Here is a 7256-nt window from a genome sequence, read left to right as displayed (position 1 = left end):
GGTGATGCAAGACAGGTTCTGGATATTACGTATTTTGGCGCTTAAATTCTTGTATTTTGTTTCGATTTTGAAATATAATTCTTATTCAGACTGACCATCTTTAAAAGCGACTCCATGACCATATCAACAACTTTCGTGATACTACTTGTGATTATCTTACAGTAGTTGAGAATCGTTCGTCAGTGAACCTCTTGATGACAGGCTAAAACCACATGTTGAATAAGTTATTTATGTGGGGAAAACAACCCCGCAGAAAGTCGAAATAAATGACTGATGAAAAGTCAAGAATGTAGGGTTATTTACCAAAGATGAAATTATGAGAATAACAAAAGATACTCTTGAACGTCTCCATTATGGAATGGAAGTAAGATTTACTCGACTCCATAATACGGATTAAAAATTCCGATATTTATCTTTAATTTTAGATATAAGAGAATTATTTCTTCACTAAAATGAAAGCAGAAGCACTTTAATGTAAACTTCTTTTAAAGAATTTGTCTGGATCATGCAGTTTTCTAAGACTGACACAAACGAAAGTGAATTACCTGTTGAAAAATTCTTGGAATGTAAGTTGTTTCTGAGAAGTTGTCTAAACATAAACATAACTGATTCGAGACCATTGTTCAGTGTGGAGATGAAAGCAGTAATCTTTTCCAAAATCTAAGAGTAACTTTTTCAGGTTGTGTTCATTATAGCAATTTCAACTAGTAGTGGTGAGTGATCTTTCGACAAGATAAAGGTGATCTTACTTAAGAGTTTCGATAAACCAAGAAAGACTATCAGTTTATTACTGAAGGTGCGAAAACTAAAAAACGCGACTTTTAACGATGTTGATGCACATATCAAAAGTAAGAAAAATATAGCGTTTGTAACGAACTTCGTGTGAGTGAATATCCTCGTGCACTTTTGGGGTGCACAAAGCAATCACTCACTAGCCGTTGCTTTAATAATCCAGAATTCTACTAGTCAGAAACAACAGGACGCAGACGTAAAATATACATATAACTACTTTATTCTCTTTCTTGGTAAACAATAACAATAAGTGTGTTATCTGATGTCCTAGGTTCGGGCGCGCACCGCTATAAGTTAATAGATTGTAATATTTACAATGTCCAGCCCAAAAACAGAAAGGGGTCAAAATGGCGTCGAACAGGGAAGTTGAAATGTGGTCGGCAACAATTTGGTTAAAGGTATTTCGGCCGACTGCTGCTAGAATCAAGTCCTGACGGAGAGAGGATATACGCGTGACCGTCGCCTTCAATCGCTGGTTCCCAAGTCACCGAGGACTGGACGCTGGTAGTCAACGTCTTACGACCCCCTTGCCTCGCTAACTGCTACGTAGGCAATAGGGTCGTGCTACCGGTGGTTCGCGCATGCGTGAGAGGGCCTTCCTTTCTGTGCCTTGGTAAAGGCACCAACACGCGCGAAATACAAATGGGCGGTGCGCGAGCGCGCGCCGTTGTCGGATCACTACACGTTTGAAAATGAAACACAAAATATTCATTAAAATATTCTGAAATAGGTGCAAACAAGCTGCTTCTTTCTAAGTTCCATATAATTACAATGCTTTCATTTCAATGAATGCTAATGTGTTTCGTAATGTTTTACTTGTAAAAGTGTTAATAATTGTATTTTATTGATTTGCCCTTGGTTCTGTGAATCCTATTTACAAATCCGCTCTGAAGGACTTCTGCATAGTTTCCATCAAAGAAACTCTTTCACAATACCTTGGTCGACCCGAAACTAAAGTAGAAGATGCTTGGTGCAATGCAATGAGATCAAATCTGAAACCATGTAGAGGTGATGTGAACTTCCTAAAATAGTTATATTGCACTCGTGCATCTTAGCCATAAAAGCAAATTCAGTTTATTAGTGTAGTCAGTAACATGGCCAGGTGGGGGCAAGGAGTAGGGTGATCTGCCCCGAGTGACGCTTTCATTGGGGCAGCACTTCTGGGTCTGCTGTGTAAGCCTGTATATGCTTAGGTTCCCGGGGGCACTTCAAATTCAAGGGCAGCCCCAGGCGGCTCACAGTCTAGCCACGCCATTGCATGTAGTTCACTGTGGCACGAAAAAAAAACTTATTTCATTTCTTCCGGGCCCACAGGTAAAAATCAGCTCTGTACCACAAAGAAGAAAAAATGCCCTCGCCGTGTAAAGAGTCGAGTATTGTTTTTTTTATATATATAAAAAGTAAGAGCGGAAAGATCTGAGAAACTATCGCCCCATGTCTTTTTCCCTACTTCTACAAACTGTTTACAAAGATCATAGTTACCAGATTATCGGAACATCTCGAAGATCAGCAGTTGAGGGAACCAGCAGGTTTTCGGAAAAACTACAGCACGATAGGCCTTGATAGACACGATAACATAGTTTGTAAGACAAGTAAAAGCGCATAAGCTGGCTTTCGTGTCACCTTCGCAAATTACGAAAAGGCCTCCGATTATGTTACTATAAATGCTGTACTGTTCTCCCTGAAGATGTAAGGAGTAGTAGCACATCAAACCGGGGAGGCGAACTCGAGATGTTCCACCGATATAGCAATGATATCATCGCCAGTAAAGCTCCAACCGAGAAGGTGTCAAACAAGAAGATGGCATCTCTTCAAAGCTATTCACTGCATGAGTTGAAATGGTCATCAGAGACATTGACAAGAAATGTGACGTCAGAATCAAAGACAAGCTACTAACACACCTCTGATTCGCAAACGACATCAAGCTCATTGCAGAAACAGATCAGCTAAAGACCCTTCTTGACAGAGCTGGACATCCAGAGTTAAACTGTAGGCATTTAAATAAACTGCATGAACAAAATATATGCAGTTGGAAAACGTAACACAAAACCACATAATGGCAGGTTGCGATGCAATCGAAGAGGTAAAGGAATATATCAACATAGACTAAACGATAAATATTAACCGAGACATTGAACGTTGAACAGAGCAAGAGCAGGGTGGAAGGTGTTAGCCTCCATTAAAGATGTACTCAAAGAACAAGTGAACAAGAGTTTGCGTAAGAATCTACCTGTGCTCTTATATACAAGTGAAACGTGGGCTACTTCGAAGAAATAAGACATGCAATTGGTTACAACACAGACTGTCGTGGAAAGATCTGTGCGAGAAATACTATTGCAGGAGCATACTCGAGACAAAAGTAATTCGAAGACGGAACGAACTGAACGATGTGATCACAGAATATCAAAACCACAAGTTTCGTTGGCCCGGGCGCGTAATTTTTCTTCCCACGAGTGTTCCGGACCCCAGTAATAAACTCATTTGCATACAGCCAATCAGAGCTCACCTTCAGAATCCACATAATGTGTACAATTGCAGTACTGCCAGTCAGGGATAGAATGGTGTATGCTTCTCTGAGTACAGCATAGCAGGTTTCACATAAACACCACATTTCCCCTTCCCCACAATCCACATAGAATAATTGAGCACCATCTCTGTATGGAGCTAACATTAGGTACCTATGCTCAGACTGAGATTAGTGATACTGCATGTACCCATTGATATATGCAAGGAGGGCGCAATACAACACAACGCCATATTGGTTACGATGTTTCCAGATCAACACCAAGATTTCAAATTAGGAATGTACAATATCAGTCAACAAATTAGGACTACATCCATTTACATTTTCTAGTAAATTACGCGAATTGGCAACACTTATGCTATCATCGGTGAGCAGCTCTCCATTCACTTTATACACTAAATTTCACATTTGTCCCTCCCTACTAACCCGTTTAGAATAGTTAGATTTTGCTATAATGCACATGTTCCACTGAACTCAGCCAGAGTATTTTCGTGACTAGTTTGACAGTTGAGCTCGGATTGGTTATATCCAAATGAGTTCATAACTGGGGTTCAGAACTCTCGTGGGAAAAAATTTCGTGGCCCAGACATGTCACAAGGCTCACAGACAAGTATACCTGTATAGTTATTGAATGAAACCCCTCAAGTCCAGAAGATATTATGGGGAAAATATTCAAGTTGAAGAGAATATGACATAATCAAACAATTCGGGCGCAAAAGGAAGACGGGGACAATGAAAGGAAAAATGGAAATGAATTGTAATCAGCGTCGTGGAGAGACATCTGGTAGCCTGGTCAATACGGAGATAAAAAGACTACAAAGAAAGCTCTTTCATAACACGGCAGTACCTTAAGACGCTTGCAAAATTAAACTGTACTTTCTCATATTGATTTCAAATTTTGGCACAAGGCCAGCAAGTTCGGCGGAGGTGGTTAGACGATTACATCGACCCCAGTGCTCGACTAGTAGCTTTTTTATCGACTCCGAAAGGATGAAAGCCAAGATTGACCTTGGCGGAATTTGAATTCAATACGTAAAGACGGACGAAATACCTTCTCATATTACCAATTTTTGGTGCTACTTTAGAGTGCGGACTGCCGTAGTATCCGTTGTCTGTGCTGTGAAACGACCTGATCTGGGTTAGGATACGGGTTAGGGTTAAAGTTAGGGTTAGGGTTTAAGGTTAGAATTAGGGTTAGGGCTAAGGTTAGGGTTGGGATCCAGGGCTCGGGGTTAGGGTTAGGGTTTAGATTAAAATTTCGTTTAGGGTTAGAGTTCGTGTTAAGGTTATACTGCACGCTAAAGAGTAAGTGGTCAGATGGACTCGCGCACTAAAGGGTCACCTCTATATTTGCTTCTGCTTCTTCTTCCATCTTCTGCGTTGTACATGAGTGACATTAACTTCAAATGTTACTTACTAAAATGTTAGTGATCTGAGTCACTACGGGATTAAGTGGCATTACATGGGATTTTCCATAGATCTTACAACTGCATCATACTCCTCTCTCTCTCTCTCACACACACACACACATTGATGGAAATAGATTTTCTGAACTTGAGATATGTTGAGGTCGATGACGCTGATGTCTGCATGGGGCAGGAGGGTGAAAGCTAGACTACAACCCCCACCCCCCACCACCACCACCTCGTTTACAGAAATGAAAGGGAACGTCATCCCTTGCATACTCCCACCCATTTCCATAATTTTTCTCTTTCTTTCTCCCTAACTCTCCCTCCTGTCATGAGCGCCATCTACTGCTTACATTGATGAATTACAACCCTCACGGTATTCATACTGTGTTATATTCAACTGGACCCCTTCATAATTAAATATCTTTCCCAGGGCTTTATTATAAACTTTACAGTTATACACTATTCTCTCTCATGCACACACACACGCAAAGAACACACCTAGACAGTTTTCTTCAGAGTTAAGTGTCGTTCGTTAAAGGTTTTCCATAGTTTGTGCAATAAAAATTACTTTCGTTTTGTTGGGGAAGAGACAGGGCAGAAAGCCAAAAACTTATAGAAGAGGAAACGCCCAGGCGTTCATATCCCCTTTTAAGAGTTTAAAAAAGGGAAAAACGCATCCATCCTGAGTGACAAAGCAAACTCCTATACGAATGTAAATCAGTAGCTTTCAAAAGGCGCTTAATGATTAAAAACTGATAAAACTTCATAAAGCCGTTAAAAAAAATCAATGATACCAGTTCACTTCTATATATATCATTGTATAAATATAATGATATCTTATATATTATCATATAAATATGATATCACTACACTTCCGCTATACTGACTCGTCTTTTCTGAAACATTGTCAAATTTCAACGCAAATGGGCCTAATTTTTTTTCGTTACCGTTTTGTATTTTTATATGTACACCTGTAATATTTTTTTAAAATATATCTCCTAAGTTTTCACTGCAAACGGGAAAACACGAGAAGTAGCTCAATAGGTAAGTAGCAAGGTAGATTGGTATGTGACTAAATAGGTTGGTTAATGGATAGGTTGGATTGGTAGTTAAGGTGATAGGAAGCAGATAATTATGTAAATAGGTAGATTAGTAAAGCAGTTAGCTAGGTGAATAGGCGAATAAGTAGGTAAGGCAGGCAAGCAGGCAGTTAGAGAGGTAGATTTGTAGCTAGTCGGTTAACTTGCTTATATAGCTAGCTAGAATAAATAGATATTTATATGTAATAGGAATTACCTAGGTAATTTTTTTTAATATGAAATACAAAAGTTTAAAAAATATGAGAAGCCTCATATAATCAGAAAAATCAATTTAAAATTTTCATTAGTTCGATTTGAGTGTCTTAAAGAAATAGAATAATTGGTTGAATTTTTCATATTTTTTTTTTTAATTGAAAAAAAAAAAATTTCCCGGATGCCATCATCACTTCTTACAGAGCAGAGCAGACGAATTTTTGTGGCACATGATAGGTGAATAATCAAATACATTTTTTTATTTGCTATTTTCGGTCTGCTGTTGGAATAAACTATTTATAAATATTTTAAATTTGATTCATTCGTCTAATTTATTTTCTACCGTCAGAAAAAAAAAAGCAGATAAAATAAATTTTTCCACTTCTACTACTGTCTCAATGAGAGATAGATGTTATGTGAGTGGATGTATATGAATATATATATATATACATAAATATATGTATATTATTATTATTTAGCAGAAGCAACAGACTAACGCAGGGGCCCAGAGTTTCGAGCGTTATCATTCAAACTTACAAACCAAAGGGTTATAATTTTTCTCTCTCTCTCTCTATTATATATATGCATGTATATATATGCACAAATGTATACATATATGCAGGTATGTATACAGACAGACATACAGCCATACACACGCACTCGAGGTTTGGGGAGGAGAAAAATAATGAAAAAGAGTGCTGGAAAAGTAAAAAGATGTAGAGAAAGACAGAGTGGGAGACAAAAGGAAAAAAGAGAGAGAGAAAGAAAAAGCAGGGAGAATCAATGTTAATACTGTCACAGCAGAGGAAAAACTGAAAAATCCAGTTTCTGTTATCGGTGGTGCCCCATTTTGCAACAGTGAGAGATCGAATTATAAGAAACCCTAGAAGCTCATTTGAATATCACGTGGTTTGCACGTGACCAACATCATCTTCACCTTCATTCCCTCATCCACCTCTTTTGCAGCTCTCTCTCTCTCTCTCTCTCTTTTTCTTTCTCTCTCTCCCTCTCTCTCATCTCACTACCATCTCCGCCACCTCTCATGTCATTGAACCACCCACCCCACCCACCAGTAGTATTATTATCATCATCATCATCATTATCATCACTGTTATACAAACTCTCCTACTCTTATTTGATGTCGCGCTTGCTTAATAACTAATAAATAAAAACTACATATTTTATATAGATTTGTAGCATTAAATAATTAAACAAATGCAAAACATTTCCAATATA

This window comes from Octopus sinensis, linkage group LG5 (assembly GCF_006345805.1).
Source record: "Octopus sinensis linkage group LG5, ASM634580v1, whole genome shotgun sequence".
Taxonomy (NCBI): domain Eukaryota; kingdom Metazoa; phylum Mollusca; class Cephalopoda; order Octopoda; family Octopodidae; genus Octopus; species Octopus sinensis.
This window is presented reverse-complemented; position numbering follows the sequence as displayed.